The sequence below is a fragment of the Mchenga conophoros genome, linkage group LG1 (genome assembly GCF_057382185.1).
Source record: "Mchenga conophoros isolate Kocher_MC1m ecotype Shallow Benthic linkage group LG1, M_conophoros_male_GT1.1, whole genome shotgun sequence".
In the NCBI taxonomy this organism is placed as follows: Eukaryota; Metazoa; Chordata; class Actinopteri; order Cichliformes; family Cichlidae; genus Mchenga; species Mchenga conophoros.
In genome coordinates, this window is record NC_140526.1 from 1,181,215 (window position 1) to 1,201,178 (window position 19,964).

Here is a 19,964-nt window from a genome sequence, read left to right on the forward strand (position 1 = left end):
ATCGATCATTACAATGCAGCGCGGCCTGGCACCCACCCAACTGCTGTTACACACAGCAGACCCACAAAAACTCGAACAACCGCAAAGGCCCCGCCCCCAAACCCGCAGGACTGGATTTGATTGGACTGGATAGTGTTTATTGGACCAGTTTGGAGTCAGAGTGATCGGCCTTCAGCTTCAGATATCTTTAAGGAAGGACCCGCTAGTCTCCATTTGTGAGGACGCCCTTTGATTGGCTCACGTGACAAATGTGGCTGAGACCATTCGGCGTGAACGAGTCCCTCGTGACGAATTAAAAAGCGATAAGAGCCCGTCAGCTTTCTCAAAAAGAACGGCCTCTGATTGGTCTCTCTGCAAACTGAGTCACTTCCACCCATAAAGGTTCCCACGGTGGACTCACAGCATCCTTCGCCAGCCACGCCCAAAGTGTCAGAGCTGCCATGGCGGCGCGGAGGTGCTCTGCTGGATTTGACTTCGAGCTTTAATAACATGTAATTAAGATCCTGCTGCAGCAGTACATGGAGCACGCCTGTGATGGGTTCCTTAATAACGGGGAATCATGAAGCCTGTTCGGCATCACCTGAATCCTCCGAGCCGCGCCCATAATGCGATTGTTCAATGCACCCGTAATGCGTCCAAATCACAAAAAAACACTTGCTGATTGGGAGCTGTTTTCCATTAGCAACCTTATGGAGGAGTCTAGTTTACAGCTAACAGACTCCTTGGATCACTCTCGCTGAAGACAAAGAGGATTCCTCACGCCTCCATTACTAACTAATGTAATTTGTGTAATGTAATATTTTAACGTGTCTGCGTCTGCTGACATGCTAGCTAGCTAGCTTGTGATTAGGCTAGATACAGGAAGCTGTGGGAATCCCTGTGCATATCAGCTGAGGTTGTATCAGTTGTTGAATTTCATCGCTCCACCCTAAGTGCTTCGCCCTACGCCGGCTGAGGAGACAGAAGTACTGACTGAAAACGTGTTTGCTTGTATTATTTTCCTGTTGTGCACTCTGTGATTACCGTCAGAGAAAAATTAACCTGCGTATGTGAGCCTCATCGCTTTTTGAATGCCCAAAGTAGTACCGAGCCCTCAGCTGTGGTGTGGGGTTTCTCAGAAAATCAGATGATGGCGACGAGACTTTGTGAGCCACTGCTACCACGCGGCGTTATTTACCCGATACGCCAGCGCTGAAGCCAAAGAACAACGTTCGACTGCCGCCGTTTCCCTGAAGGTCCACGTTAGAAATACATGAAACCAGTTCAGGTAAAGTCCTGTACTGGCTGCAGACCAGTCGCTAACCAGTGTGTTCACATCAGGAAGGTGTCAGCCATAAAGGGCTGTTGGTCAGGCTGAGGAGCATCAAAGAGCATCCAATCAAACTGCTTCATGTATAACCTTAGGCAGCAGATTGGTTAGCCTGCTGCCATCAAACACATCTGTGTCAACGAGAACGCCGTGACTTGTCAGCCTAAATAACCCGAACCTGGCTGAGGTTGGAGCCAAGCAGCTTCAGAGTGACGGGCCGGTCCCAGCCAGGCCTCTGCATCTACAGCAACAGGAGGACGCACACACGGCGTGAGTTTAAGCCGACCGATGGCCATCTCTGAGTGCTTTGCGTGTTTGTTTTGGTTGCTGTAGTTGCGGTTGGGGAGGAACTCATCACACCTGAAGTGGACGGCAGATGAATAATTTAGCGAGCGGCCGGCGTAGTCCGTGGTCGTCTCTGTGTGCTGATAAAACAAGCCGCCCAGAGGAAGGTGTCCCGGATGATGTAAAGAGCTGCTGAAACCCTCCGACAAATAAAATGATTTAAGAGAGAAACTCCCTGAAAGAAACGGCGTCCCTCGGCTCTGCGCTGAATGCGAGGTGTTAAGCTTTCTGTGGCGACATCTATCTCTCGCCACCACCTTGAGGGCATCTTTTAAGCAGAGGAATTTAGCCATTACGTGGCATTAACCTCATTAGAAAACACTCTTTAGCTGCTCCAAGATAAAATTGATTTACAGCTGCCATTTCCACCGCTGCTCTCGATCAATGGTTAAACTATCCCCTTTATGGCCCCGTGCACACTCTCTGCTCTTTTCTCCAGTTTTCTTTAACTGCTCTTTAATTTCATTCCCCCGTCCACTCTTGTCCTTGTGCCAGGTACACATTCGCTGACAGGAACAGAGCCCGTCTCTGCACCCCAGTGGGACCGTTCTGGACTCACTATCACATCTCTGGCACAAAGTATTTCTGAGATAAAACAAGTTCATCTCAACCTGATAAACATCTTGCTGAAGTTTTAGTTTAGGGTTGCTGTAGCTGCTGACGGAGTGGCGAGCCTGCGCAGCTGCATGGCCGTGTTTGCAGGGATTAAGGTCTAGATGTGCTGGTACAGATTTGGGGTTAGACTGGTCCAAAGTCTGCCACAGACGAGCTTAAATGCTGAGAGTGTTCTTTGGTTTCTGGCCTTAAACTGTGACTTGAACATCAGCCCTGCTGGGTAGGCCTCTTAAATCTAATTATAATAGCACTAATGAACCAGTGTTAGAAATAAAATCTTAGAATTTCACTCACCTAAACTGGAGCTCCGCCTTCTTGGACGGCCTGCTAGTACAGTGACCTCACAGCAGCCATATTATTGGTCACATGTTGTCATTAAAAATGCTCCAACAGCACAAACACGTTGCAGTTAGCTCAGACAGCTAGCAGCTACAGCCACCTGTGCCACCATGCACCTGTCAGTCAAAGAGGCCACGCCCCTAACATGTAAACTCAGTTTAAACAGCTGAGTGACAGAAACATCCTCCTCTGTAGACGTGCTGTGTATTCGGCTGTAAACGTGTTTATTTCTGCTGGAAAGGAGCCTGTGAGGACCAACTCACTGCTGCCTCTGCTGGATGTCAGAGGAACTGCAGCATTTGTCACTTTCAGCTCTGGAGTTTGAGACGGCGCTCAAAGCTCCGCATGAAGCTGATCTGTGGACTCATTGCACTGAGACGGGTCTCTGCAGGTGCTTTGATGAGAAGATTTTGGTCATTTCAAGCTACATGTTTGAGAAGGCACGTCACACTTTGCTGTGTCCACACGAAGTGGATGTAAGAGGCCGTGTACAGGTTAGCCAAGCAGAAAAGCCACACTCCGTGTGCCCGCGTGGCCCAAAGTCGAGGTTTGCCTGCCCACTTCTGACAGCTCAGGTTTATGCGGACGTTTAAGCAAATCACACAACGCTGTATTTCTTTGACCGATCGATACGACCACCATTCCAGCTTTCCTTACTTCCCTCCCTCCTCCTTTCTCATCTCCCTCTGTCTGAGAGAATTGATCCGCACGCGTGGAGTGATATCAGCCGGCAGATAGAGCGATACGCCCCGCTCCCTCCCCGGCCCTCCTTTCACCACACTTCTGACACATAAATAAAATATGTGGCCTTTTTGTTTCGATTCACCGCCGTGTTAGTTCTGAGAAAAGAATATGGCGCGCAGGGCTCACACGGAGCTGTTGGTAGACAAGAGGGAGCTGAGAGCCGGCTGGTTGCCATCACTCACTGTTCACAGGCACTCTCCAAAATCCCCTGAACTTTCCGACATACGCATTTGTTAGAGTGACGCAGTCAGAGTCTGAAGAATGGCATCAGAAAATTAATGTGAGCACTAAATTATTCAGACGTTTTTTGCCATAATTCCTGACTTTACAACGGCACACTGCTGCACACACACACACACACATCTATATATTCCCAGTGCCATCTGAATTATTGCAGATCCGTTTAGTGTCGGCATCCAAAATTGGCAGAGGAGAGCACGAGAGGTGATGTGAGGAGAGTTCAGCCCCCCACCCCAGCCCCTGTCCCCACTTTAATACCAGCTGAAATAAATCTGCATGTATCGGGCCTGCTGTTAACACACCAACGCAACATGTTCCTCTACACCTCGGCTAGATGTTCCCGATATGGGGCAAAGGCATTTCCGCAGCTGCACAACAAATATCTGCTAGGTGAACTAACCTCGCATCCTCGGAGCGTCGGGCCAGCCCGACCGGCCTGACCCGCCCCCTCACCTTTATGTCAGGTCACACACACGGGCGTATTGATGTTACGTAACGCAGGCCGGCCACGCACCGGCAGAGACGGCTGAGATAGCAGAGGTGCGACGCAGCAGCTTGGACTTGGAGGACCACGACACCGGCTCGCTAACGGGATTACAGAGGAATTATCTGTCGATATGCTCATGCAGTCTCTCGCATGTCCAACTGCTCAGCAAGCGACACCATCGTCATCATCACCCCATACACGCAACATCATAATGGGCTCAGCAGAGACTTCCCCTCCTCTCCATCTTTTCTCTTCTCCTTCCTTCCTTCCTTCCTTCCTTCCTTCCTCCTGCACTTGAGCTTCACTCATTCACACCACACTGCTGCGACCTATAAATACCCAAACCACTCACAGTTATTCCCTCCACCTTCCCCGCCTCACTTCCTCTCCCCTGAAAGCCCTGAGTCACCTCAGACAGTCACCTCAGCAGGTGGGTGGGGGCGCTTTCTTAGACAGCGTGATGGTGACGGTGTGCTCAGCGCCGTAAGCCGGCTTCAGCTCCAATTCTACTTGCCGCTGATCAGGGAGCCCTGCGAGAGACAGAGAGAGAGATGAAAAAGTGCTGAGTCCGCCTCCAGAATCCCCTCCCCAGAAAGGGGTTCCCCCCACGCCCCTGGAAAAAGGAGGGGGGTGAGTTGATGCCCTCACACCTGTGCGGTCACTGACTGCTCGGACAGTCAGAATATAACTTTCTCCGTCCTTCAGCCTGAAACACATCCAACCCAAGCTTTATTTATCCGAACAATCCAAATGTGGCGGCAGAACCCGATCGAGGAAATTTTACTTTTACAGTTTGCTTATGTCAGAAATTCGCATGTAATTAAATTAAAGTCAATTTTGGTTTCTTTTTTAAAAAGTGCTGTTAGTTAAAGTAGAAAGTGAGACTGACGCTGAGGTGGATGATTTGGGACACTTCAGTACGAGTGGTGGTTTGACCACCGTTAGCACAGACGCTGCACAGGCAGCGAGCGCCTCACTCACTCGCACAGCCAGTCGTTAGCTCTATGAGCAGCCTGAAACCTCAGCTCCGTCCGTCTCCCATATGAAACACACGTTTCATGTTTGGCTTTTAAACCCAGTTTCAGAACAGTTCACGTCATCTTAAATAAAATCATAAAGCCCACCATCACTGAGGGACGTCAGACAAAATGTGCTTCCCTGTAAGATCACGCGGGGCCAGACATGGTAACTCCAACATCACCTCCAATTAAAAATGAAAACGCCAAACTTCAAAATGCCAATCCTGACCGACGGGCGGCGTCTCGGCCCTCTGCTGACAGAGTGCACGGAGACGCTGATTCCAACAGGTTCCTTCACTCAGACTGGCTGTAATGTTGTTTCTTCATGGGAGCAAAGATAATGCCGGTGATATGAAGTTACTGATACTGTAAAGCAAAGCTGCTTCTCGCTCTCAGGTTCAGACCGAAGCCCTGCACATTAAGGCTTTAAAGGAGCAACCAGCTCCTGCACAGAGCTGCAGATCCATATTTCATGCAGCAGATATCCAGGTCATTAAGCAACATTCTGACACCTCTGTTATTTACTACCCCGAGCGCTTTCCTACCTCGTTTAATCAGACTTTACTAAAAGCCGCTGACTCAGAGAGAAACCTTCTTTCTTTCTTTCTTCCTCTGTGCTCTGTTTATGTTTATCTCCTCGCTGCGTTCTGCTGCATTCGCCGCCTTCCTCGCCTTCTCTTTGCTTACTTACTCATATCTTTCAAAATGTCTATTTCACACGGGGCTGGGGGGGCAGAGACACAGATCACAAAAGAGCAAATAGGGGGGCGAGGGGGATGAGGGGGGTGCTCCCAGCCAGCGGTCGGGTGATAAACTTGTAAGCGCCTCACCAAACACACGCCCTCGCCGTCCCCACGCCGATGTGTTAAACAGCCAAGTGCACCGTTTTCTCCTCAGAGGAGGGTTACCTTCGATTTTCTCTGCTGGGAAGGGAGCTGGCAGGGGGGGGGGGGGGGTCAGCTCAATACAAGTTACCTTTAATGGGCGAATCAGGACGCAGAGCTTCAGGAAACAAGAAGGGGCAAGTGTGTGTGTGTGTGGGGGGGAGCAGTAGGGGTCAGGGGTCAAGAGCCGATCAACACATACACACAAACAAACGCTCACACACACACACACACACACACACACACACCACCACCACCATCCCCGCTAAATGAAACTTGGATGTAATATTGTTCTTGTCACCACGGCCATCTGATGTCCACACACACACACACACACACACACACACACACACACACACACACACACAGAGCAACAAACAGATACACAAAAGGTGTAGTGAAGCTACACATTCATGAGCACCAGCCTTCCACACACCCCCACCCATTCCCCTTCTCTAGCACACACACACACACACACACACACACACACACACACACACACACACACACACTGCAGGATAAGACATGAGGAAATGGATGCCCATGTTTTGTGGGACCACCTGTTCATCCTGGATACAAGTCTGAGAACCCAGTAAGGGTTAACCCTCTTTGTGGGAGGGAGCCAGGAACGTGTGTGTGTGTGTGTGTGTGTGTGTGTGTGTGTGTGTGTGTGTGTGTGAGCGCTGGCACCGCCCCATCTGAAACGTGCCCCATGAGTGGCAGACTGGCTCAGGCTGTCCGGCTGGGAGGGAACAGAGCCCACTGCTGGACCACCTCCCCAGCAACACACACACACACACACACACACACACACACACACACACACACACACACACACACACACGCGCGTAATCCTTTCTATGGGGAGCATCTTTGCTCTCCATCACTACCTGCTCGCCAAAGAAAAAGAAAGGAAGAACAAAAGGAGGAGGACAAGTTGGTTTGCGGTCGAGTGTTTGGATCTAATATTAAACTATATAAAAATCAAACCCCACAAATGATTCATGCGTTCACACGACCCCTGGTTCTTTTTCAGCACAATGCATGAAACAAGGCAAAGCACTGGAGATGAGCTCGGCCACACGAGTTCTTCAGAGGAAACCGATCCAGCGACCTCACTCAAGTTAGAAGAAAACAGAATCAGGTTTCCTGATTCACGCCTCAAAATTACTCTAAAAACAGGGAAGCATTCAGCTCTGCTTACTCCATCGATAAAGACAAACACAACTAGAGAAATTAGTTTTATATAAAGTCCTCACGTCTATACTGTATACATAGGAAAAGTTATTATCTCTTATTTATTCCAGATTCCAGCATCTTCACACTCTGCTCCACTGCTCATATAAATATAAATATGCTGCTGTCTGTTATCTATTCTGTTACACTCAGAGCAAAGAAATAACCAGAGCGCAGGTCCTTTGTATGCGTCCACATACTTGTCAACAAAGTTGATTCTGATACTGATTAAAAAATAAAAACAGAGGGAGGAAGCCACTCAGCCAGCTGACTGTGGTTAGGACAGGAAGATGGAGGACGAGGGTTAAACTGTCCGCAGTGAAAGCTGAAGGTTTCACAGAGAGTCTAAAGGCGAGCTGCACGTGAGCAGAGCCAATGGCGAGACCGAGAACAACCAATGACATGTTTATTTCTATAAAGGCAGAAACAGAGACCTGCAGCAGCCTCGTGAAACATCGGAAATACCAGAAACACCATAAACATTGGAAACATCAGAAATACCAGAAACATCGGAAACACCAGAAACATCGGAAACATCAGAAACATCGGAAACATCAGAAACACCAGAAACATCGGAAACACCAGAAACACCAGAAACACCGGAAACACCGGAAACACCGAAAACATCAGAAACACCGGAAACACCGGAAACATCAGAAACACCGGAAACATCAGAAACATCAGAAACATCGGAAACATCAGAAATACCAGAAACATCGGAAACACCAGAAACATCGGAAACACCAGAAACATCGGAAACATCAGAAACATCGGAAACATCAGAAACACCAGAAACATCGGAAACACCAGAAACACCAGAAACACCGGAAACACCGGAAACATCAGAAACACCGGAAACATCAGAAACACCGGAAACATCAGAAACACCGGAAACACCGGAAACATCAGAAACACCAGAAACATCAGAAATACCAGAAACATCGGAAACACCAGAAACACCAGAAACACTGGAAACACCAGAAACACCGGAAACACCAGAAACACCAGAAACACCGGAAACATCAGAAACACCGGAAACATCAGAATAGAGCTGGGCGATATGAGATTTTTTCATATCACGATATGTTTTTTTCATTTCAGGCGATAACGATATCTATCACGATATAAGCCAAATAACTATATTTGTAAGATTTAAATGTGCCGTTGCTCACAAGTAAAATGTGAAATAATCAGCAGCTTGTTTTTATTTAAATATTTATTTCCCATAATAAGTTCAACAGGGTAGATGTACTTAAGGAACATGAGACTTTTTCAGATAGATAAAGGCAAATATTGCAAACTACACAAAAGGCAGCCGCTAAAGCGTTTAAGTTTCAAAATAGAACAAACGAAACAGACTAAATTGTCAATTCCACTTAGAAACAAAATATTAATTCTAAAAATAAATCTTAGTTTGTTTTACAGAAGAACAGACAAAACTGACTAACTTTTGTCAATATCAAATAAACTGAGAACTAAAAGGAAATTCTCAATCTCTCCTTGTTGTATAGCTGAGCTTTTCAAACAGTTTTAACAGTTACTTTAGTCTGACAAAAGCCGAATGACGAATTAGCGCTTCCAGTCAGAGACTGAGGCTACGTCCACACGTACACGGGTATTTTTGAAAACGGAGATTTTCCGTTTTAAAAAAGAATCCCGTCCACACATAAAGGCAGAAATGAAGGAAAACGCTGCTATGAACATGCCAAAGCAGCAGGTGGCGCTAGATTCCTAACCGTGCAGAAATGTTGGCCAATCAGAAGTCTAGAAGCCTCGGTGGGAAAAAGTAAACAAAGCTGGGGCATAGAAGCAGAACCGAGTCGTATGTGTGGACGGACAGTAACTGTGTGTATATGTAAGCATTTAAACACTGCAGAGAGTAGAATTAACAGTATTGTAGAAATTCATTTCACCGAAACAATAACGTGGCGCACAGTGTGACGCATGCACCAGTTTATTGTATTTCCAGACTTGCTTTCGGCACAATTTACAGTGCACGCTACTCTGTTTTTTGTCAGACTTGAAATAGCCGAAATACCTTCACACTACGGAACTTCTATGGCTCTTCCGTTCGACAATCTCTCCGGCATTGGAACCATCATCTGTTTTCTCTTCGGTCACGCTCGGTTGATTTTTCTAGTCGGCACACTCATTTCCTCCATTACGCGCTGGCTCCATTACCCGCTGGCTGCTTCCCAAACAAACACGTGCGGCTTGGCATTTGTGCTGTACGTAACAAGTCACGCGACGTGACGCTGCGGCTGTGATTGGTTCGGCTCTGCGCTACTTAGTTTGGATTGGCTGACCTTTTTTTAAAAATTTTTAATTTTTTTAATTTTAAGAGGACAAGAGCGGCGAGGTCTATCGCGATAGCTTAATTTCTCTATCGAGTAAAAGTTATATCGCGATACATATCGTTATCGTTCTATCGCCCAGCTCTACATCAGAAACACCGGAAACACCAGAAACATCAGAAATACCAGAAACATCGAAAACACCAGAAACACCAGAAACACTGGAAACACCAGAAACACCGGAAACACCAGAAACACCAGAAACACCGGAAACATCAGAAACACCGGAAACATCAGAAACACCGGAAACACCAGAAACATCAGAAATACCAGAAACATCGGAAACACCAGAAACATCAGAAACACCGGAAACACCAGAAACATCGGAAACACCAGAAACACCAGAAACACTGGAAACACCAGAAACATCGGAAACCCCAGAAATACCAGAAACATCGGAAACCCCAGAAACACCGGAAACATCGGAAACACCAGAAACATCGGAAACCCCAGAAATACCAGAAACATCGGAAACACCAGAAACACCGGAAACATCGGAAACCCCAGAAACACCGGAAACATCGGAAACATCAGAAACACCGGAAACACCAGAAACATCGGAAACACCAGAAACACCAGAAACACTGGAAACATCGGAAACATCGGAAACCCCAGAAATACCAGAAACATCGGAAACCCCAGAAACACCGGAAACATCGGAAACACCAGAAACATCGGAAACCCCAGAAATACCAGAAACATCGGAAACACCAGAAACACCGGAAACATCGGAAACCCCAGAAACACCGGAAACATCGGAAACATCAGAAACACCAGAAACACCGGAAACCCCAGAAATACCAGAAACATCGGAAACACCAGAAACACCGGAAACCCCAGAAATACCAGAAACATCGGAAACACCAGAAACATCAGAAATACCAGAAACACCGGAAACCCCAGAAACACCAGAAACACTGGAAACACCAGAAACACCGGAAACACCAGAAACACCAGAAACACCGGAAACATCAGAAACACCGGAAACATCAGAAACACCGGAAACACCAGAAACATCAGAAATACCAGAAACATCGGAAACACCAGAAACACCAGAAACATCAGAAACACCGGAAACCCCAGAAACACCGGAAACATCGGAAACATCAGAAACACCAGAAACACCGGAAACCCCAGAAATACCAGAAACATCGGAAACACCAGAAACACCGGAAACCCCAGAAATACCAGAAACATCGGAAACACCAGAAACATCAGAAATACCAGAAACACCGGAAACCCCAGAAATACCGGAAACATCAGAAACACCAGAAACATCAGAAACACCAGAAACACCAGAAACCCCAGAAATACCGGAAACATCGGAAACACCAGAAACACCGGAAACCCCAGAAATACCAGAAACATCGGAAACACCAGAAACATCAGAAATACCAGAAACATCGGAAACACCAGAAACATCGGAAACATCAGAAATATCAGAAACATGGGAAACACCAGAAACATCGGAAACCCCAGAAATACCAGAAACATCGGAAACCCCAGAAACACCGGAAACATCAGAAATACCAGAAACACCAGAAACCCCAGAAATACCAGAAACATCGGAAACACCAGAAACACCGGAAACCCCAGAAATACCAGAAACATCGGAAACACCAGAAACCCCAGAAATACCAGAAACATCGGAAACACCAGAAACACCAGAAACATCGGAGACCCCAGAAACACCGGAAACATCGGAAACATCAGAAACACCAGAAACACCGGAAACCCCAGAAATACCAGAAACATCGGAAACACCAGAAACACCGGAAACCCCAGAAATACCAGAAACATCGGAAACACCAGAAACATCAGAAATACCAGAAACACCAGAAACCCCAGAAATACCAGAAACATCGGAAACACCAGAAACACCGGAAACCCCAGAAATACCAGAAACATCGGAAACACCAGAATCACCAGAAATACCAGAAACATCGGAAACACCAGAAACACCAGAAACATTAGAAACACCAGAAACATCAGAAACACTGGAAACACCAGAAACATTGGAAACACCAGAAACACCGGAAACATCTGAAACCCCAGAAATACTGGAAACATTGGAAACACCGGAAACATCGGAAACAGAAATACCAGAAACATCGGAAACACCAGAAACATCAGAAACATCGGAATCACCGAAAACATCAGAAACACCAGAAACATCGGAAAAACCGGAAACATCAGAAACACTGGAAACACCAGAAACATTGGAAACATCAGAAACACCGGAAACATCTGAAACCCCAGAAATACCGGAAACATTGGAAACACCGGAAACATCGGAAACACCAGAAAAATTTGAAACACTGCAAATATCAAGAACATCAAAAACATGAGAAATATCAGAAACATTAGAAACATGGTCGATACATCGGGGGAAATGGCGTGCTTGTGGTGTCTACACAAACACAAGACTAACCCAAACTTAACCCCACGAGGTGAGGCCAGCGGGTTACAGGTGTGTGTGTTGGGGGGGGGGGGGGGTCCTGCCCACACCAACTGTTTCACACAAACACCTGAAGTATCTGAATCATGAATCTCATCGTTCTCCAAAGTGTCTACAAACCCCCCCACCACACCCACCACCACCAACAAATAATCACCTCCTCACAGGAAGGCGAGGAGCATAAAAAAACAGCAATCTTGTCTTTAAACGAAAAGGGGAAAATATTTTAAGGGGCAATGAATTTCGTGGAGCTGAATAGGATGTTGGTACATGTTTTACTAAAGGAAATATAATGGCAGACTATTATTAGATCACATTAATCATGAGTGTGCCAAAGGCAGTGACAGCCGTGCTGAAAAGGATTGAAAACGCTGGTAATGGATATAAATTACCCATTGTGTGATAAAAGGATTTTTTCTTCACTAAGAAGGTAAAAAGGAATAAAAACACTAAGAGAGCCACTAAACGGTGTGTGTGTGTGTGTGTGTGTGTGTGTGTGTGTGTGTGTGTGTGTGTGTGTACATATTTATCTGTGTGTGTGAGTGTCCTGCTGCCTGCCTGCCTGTGTGTGTGTAACATGTAATAATACAGGGTTATCAGTGCGGGATTAAAATTTTAAGGGAATCAGATAGTGACAGTGAGGCCCTGCGTTTAAAGGCGTCTCTGACAGAAAAGAGCGAAGGATTAAAAACAGATTAAATTGGTTCATAGTGACGGAGATGAAAGGAAGGAAGGAAGGAGGAAGAGCGCGGGGGGAAGGAGAGAGTGCTTTGACAGAGGTCTGTCAGGCTTTTGGCACCGTGATAATGAGTCACATCTCCCATGCACTGTTATTTATCGCCGACTTGGCTCACAAACAAAAGATCAATAATTTTGAGCAAATCTAATGTTGTCCTCAATGCTAATGTGCTCATCCATCACATCTGCCATCTTCACCGAGATGGACTGATTCCCTGTTTATTTGGAGATCAAATGCAATTGTATCACATGTCTCTAATAACAGAGGAAGCCCCCTCCCACGTGAGCGCGTGCGCCTTGGATCGCGGCCATGTATATGTAGTCGAGCCGTCGTGCTCGGGATGTCACGTATGTGTAAATGATAATATATGGAAGGAAAAGGCGATGCGTCGCCACGCATCAATCTTCATTTCTTCCTCAGACCTTGCTTTGTGAAATATGAAGTGTGTCAACGGCCTGTCCCCCCACAACACGGGAGGCGCGCGAAGATCCGTCAAAGCGGCCCGCCTGGCGTGGCGCGGCTCGCCCGCAGCACAAACGCGCGAGAAGACAGCAGATCCTTCACTGACAACTAGCCCTGGGTGAGACACTTCCCAGCCACCTGAACTCAATCAGGCCCCAGTGGAGGCGGCGTTTGGGTATTTCATTTCATCTCCGTCCCCTTACTCACTCAAGGTGCGTTTGATTTATCTCCCGATGCTACGCGCAGGAACGCAATTCGCATTTGGAATCTAGCGTCGGGGTTCGTTTTCCGGGCGGGATCAAAGGGAAGGCCACTCCGACCGTCGGCTTCGTCTGAGAGTTTCTCTGCTCTCCGTTGGCATGTCGAGCTCACCCGCCGAACGCCGATATCGAGCAGGGCGACGGTGGAGTCGGTGGCAGGTGGAATACGCTAAGCTCCTTCCCTGCTCCCTGGGTGAGGTGTGAGGAGCAAAACAATGACAGACAAAGGTCACCTGGCCCACAACGCCCCACCTGCTGAGGTGTCGACCTGCCAAACGCACCCCTGAGGAAGGAGGAGGAAAGGAAGGAGTGTGCAAGGGAACAAAGACTTTAAGAAAAGACAGCCCGGTCCTCGGGATGACCAGCAGACGGGATCGGCATCTATTAAACGGGACGTTTGGAGCAACGATTTCTTCCACGATGACACCATACACAGTCATGTGACGCTCATCCTGCAGAGAGACTGGCGCCTTTATGGACGGGGAGACATTTAATCCTGATTGCAACGACGTCACTAACGGGAAACTGGAGACAAACAAATGACCCTTACTGATCCAAACGAGTCTTTGTTAGCTAGTTAACGTGCATAAAGCTCACTGCACACCTGAACCACTAAGACACGAGCCAATCGGGGTCTGTGGTGCAGACATCACAGTAGACAGTAGTAGTGGCGTGAACAAGCATGGCGTCCAGTCAGCGCAGTGCTGCTAGGACTGACCTCACATTTGCCTGAGAACAGGCTGCGTGACCAGCGATAAAACAGCAAAAACATCAATAATTAATACGTGTCATCATTGTCATCATCCATTTTTATAAAACACAGAAAAAGTTTTATTCCACTGTGACGTAAAATTATAACATTACTCATCACTAGTAAATATTATTTTATTTATATCGGTTTAAATAAGTGTCAGTTTACAAAAGTAATATCAGCTGTTCTTAAATTAATTCCGTTTCGTGTCCTAAACCTCGTGTGAGCCTCTGCCTCCATGTTTTAAAAAAAACACACTTCAAAGTAAGAGTCCAGAGATTTCGCAGATTTTGGAAATAGTAACAAATAACAAACGGCTCAAATGTGTTTCTGTACATTTTTAGTTTGTCAGGGATCTACGCACGGCCTCACGGTGGACGATTTCTTCAAACCAGCTTCATTTTACCTTCGAAGCAGCATCTTCTCATATGTGGAATTTTCTGTGCATGAAAGTGTTTATGACGAGGGCAGCGTGCACTGAGCTGTGTCTCAGCCCGGCTGCTGTATGATGATTTGGTGGAAGGTGAGAGGAGAAGATGCTGGCTGCAGCAGGTCGGGACCTTGGCAGGTGAGATAATAAAGCCTTGACATAAGGCTGAGAGCAGGGAGGCACACCACGACCCGGTGCACCTCCCAACTGCACCTCATTCTCTCTCTCGCCGGGTCTTTCCACCCCGCTGTTTACATGCTCAGACACCTGGGAGGGCGGCAGACGTCCTCCGTGTTCAGAGCGGTGTCAGGGCACAGCTAAAGGTCAACGTGCACAAGCGGCGCACGGCGCAGAGGAGCACATTTTTGCTTTGATGAAATGTCTTGGACGTGTGATGGCGTGTTTGAGAAACAGCTGCAGTTTAACTGACGCTGAGATGCAAATGCAAACACATGCGGCGTGAATGACACAGAACCGTGGAGTCATCGGCGTGACACACGGAATCACAGGTCAGCGCCTCTGATTCAGACAAAGCTTTGTGTGACATCGAAGAGTCACGTGTTAGATCTGTTCGTGGAAACGTAGAGTTTTACACCCGCAGAGGAAGCGCGTCTGAGCCTGGTTTGTAATAAGTTACCAGTGTACCTCTGTAATGAGCGCACACTATCACCATCATCATCAACGCCATCATCTGCAATCATCAGGCCGATCAGACGCCGGATTTTATTACAGCTAGGATGGCATGGGTAGTCAGAGGATGGTGATGAAGCCGTGCGAGGATCCGTTCACACCGAGCGCGTCTGCGTCTCACAGAGAAGCAGAGCAGGAGCCCGTGTGCACCCTCCCCCAACGAACGCCTCGATTTACATTTACGCCTAAATGCGTCCAACGGCAACAAACAAGAGCTCGAAAACATGACTTATGTGAAAAACCTGAATCACAAACACGCGTCTGGTTAATGTGCGGCACAAACTGAACTCACCCTGACCCTCGACAGGTCGCGTGAGCCGTGTGCGTTTCTTCTGCTCGGGCTCTGGAGGTTTGGGAGCTGAAGCTTCCTTCAGCCTCCACCTTTCATCCATTTCACTGATTTAGTATCGTCAATCATTTTCGGACAAGTGAAAATAACAAGTGAAAAGATCGTCTCTGGTTTGTGTTTATAGCAAGGATGCATTTTAATTTATTCCTCCTATCAGCTGCCAGCTCACCTCAGACACGCGACCGCCCCAGACTGGCTGACAGGTACTCATCCAGGCACGTATGACATCCAGGCTAACGGTCTCTATTCATTACTGTTCCAGAGCAGCTTTGCATGATTCACAGTTCAGAATGAGGCTTCTTTTTCTGATCCCGGGTCAGCCCCTCCTTTCTCTGAAAAAAGCTCCTCCCACTCACTGCAGGTGGGTGGGGCTTGTAGCCCCTCTCTGCGACATCGTGAAGATCCAGCTGAGCGTTGGGCTTGCAAAGATTACCGCACACTGAGCTGAATATTAGAAACTCTGGCTGTGTTTGACAGGAAGAGGAGAACTACGACAGGAAGTGAGGAGCAGCGCCACTTTACCAGCGGGTATACGTGTGATGGCAGCGTTCAGGGCAGGTGTGGAGTAATCGTCTGTAACGACCTCGCAGGACGGACAGGTGCCACGCACAGGCCTCTCTCTCGTTTTGGTTCCCGAGTATCGCCGCCCGCGGGATTTCGCTGCTCCAAAGAGCAGTGTCAGAGATCTCGACAGCACGCGACGTTTCCCTGAGCCGCCGCTGTCATGTTCCCTCTGCTCCTCGCTTCCACCCCCACCCGTCTCCTCTGAGCCGCTCAGACTCGAGCTGGAGACTTTCTCCCTGAGCGTTTTCACTTGTCATTTTTTTAAACACACATATCAAAGTGGAGAGTTGGGGGGGGGGGGGGGCAAAGACAGATGTTTCTCTTATGCCTTTCTACTCGAGTACAATGAACCTTTGGAAAGGGAAGAGAGAAAGAGAGGCAGAAAAGACATTTGCAGAGATCCTTTTGCAATCCACATCCTTTCTCCCGACGACTGGCAATACATCATTTGTATTGATGCAATATTAAATTTCAATATCGCATGTCAAAAGGTACAAAATGATAGATCATAGCCTAACTAAATGAATTATTAAAGGCCTAAGCCAGCTATGCTATCGGCTCCTCTTACAATCAGCTGTGTCAGAGGAGTGCAGTTGGTGATTCTGGCAGCGTTTCAAAGCTTTGTCGTTTTTCTTTCTAGTCGCATCCCGGCTTTCTTAATCGAGCTTTCTGTCACTTATTAATGTTCCCGAGGAACTCAAAACCACAGATCTTTCCCTCCCAATAAGAGCAGGCCTAACTCACGTCCTTTCATTCCTCCAGGAACATTATTATTTTCAAACTATTAATGAATAAAGTCATAATTAAATATTCAATACTGAACAGAGGGTAAGCCAGAGGAAGCATGTTGACTTCTGTTGGATGTCTTAAGTGCAGCGAAAGTGTGCAGAGCGGCGGTGGAGGCGGAGACTCGTTCTGCGTGCTGTGATTTATGTGCTCCTTCTGCGACCCTCGAACTTTATCTCTATTGTCTCCGTCTGATAGAGCGACGTTGCGACCCTCTCTGCGCCTTGCCACAGCGCCGCCGCTTACCAGACTCCATGTTGGATTCTAATTTACGACCTGAGTCAAAGGTCGCATCTCTGAGGCCTCGTTGAGCCGTCTCCTACAGAAGGCTGAGTCGAGTCTTCCAGTCCTTCCTCTTCCTGCTTCAATCTAAAGCCAGTGGCCGTTAACGCCAACTTAACCTTCCTAACACTGAGAGGCGTTTCCTGGAACCCTCATAATCAAAGACACTCGTGGAAGTGATAACGAGCAGACGAGGTTAATATGGTCTGCAGGACCTTGAATGCCAGCAGAGTGACGCTCGACCCTTTGGCTGGTGCTTTTCTGCAAACCACTCGCTGTCTTCATCGTCTCTGGCAGTTTAATGAGCCACAGGTGCAGCTGCCTCTCAGGTGAGTCTCTCCTCCACGTTTTTCTGCTTCTGCCCAGGGCTAAGAGGGACCCCCACCGCTCACAGAGCATCTCCAGACCCGAGCAGGACGGTTGAAGCACCAGATGAGGGCCTCTCTGAAGAGGCAGCTGAATGATGCTGAGGACCGCCACAGTCACAACCTGACTTTCAAAATAAGAGCAAGGGGGTTTCACACAGTAAAAATAATAATGATGGGATTTTTAAAAGTCCCATTATGAGTCAAGCCAAGTCACATCTGTATGTGGTTTAAAATGGAGCACTGTAACAAAAAATAATTTCCCCCAGGGATCAATAAAGGATTCTGATTCTGATATGTGCGAAAAGGTTTTCATCAGTGAAACCTCTCTGTGACATCAGGCACTGAGGGCAACAGGCTAACAGCGACGTGTTTTTGACTGCTACGTTTTACATAAACAACATTTTTACTCATTTGTGTCATTCAGGTCTCAGCAGATGTTTCCAGAATCAACAACAGAGCAGAGACGGCGCTAAACCAAGCTGTACGTATCATCACCTGGCTCTCTCCCACAGCTTTGTCCTGCCCAAGGTTTCTTCCTGTCAAAAGGGAGTTTTTGCTTCCCACTTCCAACAGCGTGCCGATAGGGGGTCGCCTGACTGCAGGGTCGCAGTTTAAAGCACCTTGAGGTGACTGCTGTTGTAGCTTTTTCAGCCCGAACGGCTCGGTTCTCCTGAAAGTTCCCCGTCTGCACGCAAACGGCCGAGCGCTGGGCATTCTGCTTTTCTCTCTGTGGCTCATCCGTTAATTCTCCCGCGCTCACCCAATGTCCTCAATCCTTAACCCCCGTGAGGTTTTAATTGCAGGCTCCAGATTGCGGGCCGGTCAGGGCCTGGCGAACCCCACGAGAAGTCGCAGCCTCCATTTAGCTCCCGGATCCGAAGCGAGCGAACACAGTGCCCCCGTGTTATCGTGCGAGCGCTGGCTGGCAAAAATTCAATTTTCATCCCCCCCTTTTGTATCCGAGCCTGCTGTCTTTGCCCTAACGATGCTCTGTCATCAGCCCCCCCTCCTCCCCGACACACACACAGTTCCTCCTGCCTTCTCCCTTCAACAACAGAACACAGTGGAGTCGTTAGGACCCTCTCTTCATTACTTCAAAAAACCAATCATTAGACACCAGAGTATATACGTAATTAGAAAATCACTTCCTTTGCAATCCCGGCTAAGTAGTTTACATACTGTAATTACAGGGACAAAATCAATTTTTAATCATTTCACTGATTGGGCTCATCAGCTCAGTAGGAACATTGTATCCTGCTTGTTGTGCGAAAGCAACATCTGGGCTAAAACAATTACCCTTTTGTGTTGTAGTGCGCCTCCGAAAAAGCCTCGCCGCCACTTCCCCACGCCGTGGACACTCTTTCCGTCTCTATGCGTCTCCAGGCGTCTCTCTCCTTCCTCCTTTTCTCTCGCTCTCTCTTTCACTCCCTGCCCTTGACTTGGACATGCAGGATCACATTTAAAGCTTTATAAATCAATACGCTATAATAAGCTGCTGCTGCCAGAGCGAGAGAGGAAGGAGGCAAAAACAACATATTGCCTTTTTAACACCTCTCTCTGCTGCGTTTTCTCTGCGTTGTTTTCATGCCCCCTGTTATTGTCATCCATGTTTTGTATTATTACTATTTTATCTTCACGTCGTTGCTTTTAGAAAACATATTTTGGGAGGCGTCGCCTCCTCGTGTTCACACGCTTTGCAAGTGTGAAGAAAAACGTAGAAGCGGGAGGTGTCTTCCTGTCGAGGTGAGACAGAAATCAGCCTCACGTCTTGTGTCCCGGTATGTTTCCCCCTTCACTGGCTAATAAAATGCTTTGTATTCCTGTCTGAGAGAGGAACAATCGATCCACATTAGTCTGAACTCCCTCTGTCTCACTTTGAAAACTCGGGAAATCAGATTTCAGAGGAGAGAGGAAAAAAAATCGGTTAATGCATTGATCATCCGGCCCGTATGCAAATCGCACTCGCCTTTATTTTTTTGCTGATCAATAGTATTAATTAACGGCTCCATTTTAACAGCAGCCCACAATTCGGTTAGACGCCGCAGACGACCTCAGAAATCATCTTTACCCCCCCTCCCTGCCGCCGCTGTCCCTCAGTAACACTGGAAATGAGCGCCTGCGTGGCAACCACCGTAAATCTATCTGTGAGGATGTGGCAGTAACAGTGAAACACGGCCTCCGATCACTGATTCTTAAGGCGGACCTCTGGATTCAAAAGGCCAAAATGGAGAAAGAGATTTTCAAATTAAAAGC

The 19,964-nt window shown here is 47.6% G+C and overlaps 1 protein-coding gene across 5 annotated transcripts in view; it reads right to left on the reverse strand.

Moving 5' to 3' along the window:
- Positions 1 to 19,964, reverse strand: part of znf536 (zinc finger protein 536) — a 205,790-nt gene that overhangs the window by 160,724 nt on the left and 25,102 nt on the right. Inside the window, exon 3 of one of the 5 annotated variants that reach the window (XM_085270141.1) lies at positions 4,502 to 4,609. The exons of 2 other annotated variants lie outside the window; for them this stretch is intronic. The gene's annotated coding sequence lies outside the window, so the exon portion shown is untranslated. Of the gene's footprint in view, positions 1 to 3,992; positions 4,435 to 4,488; positions 4,610 to 19,964 lie in introns of those variants that run through there. 2 more of the 5 variants (XM_085270211.1, XM_085270280.1) reach the window with 2 other exon arrangements.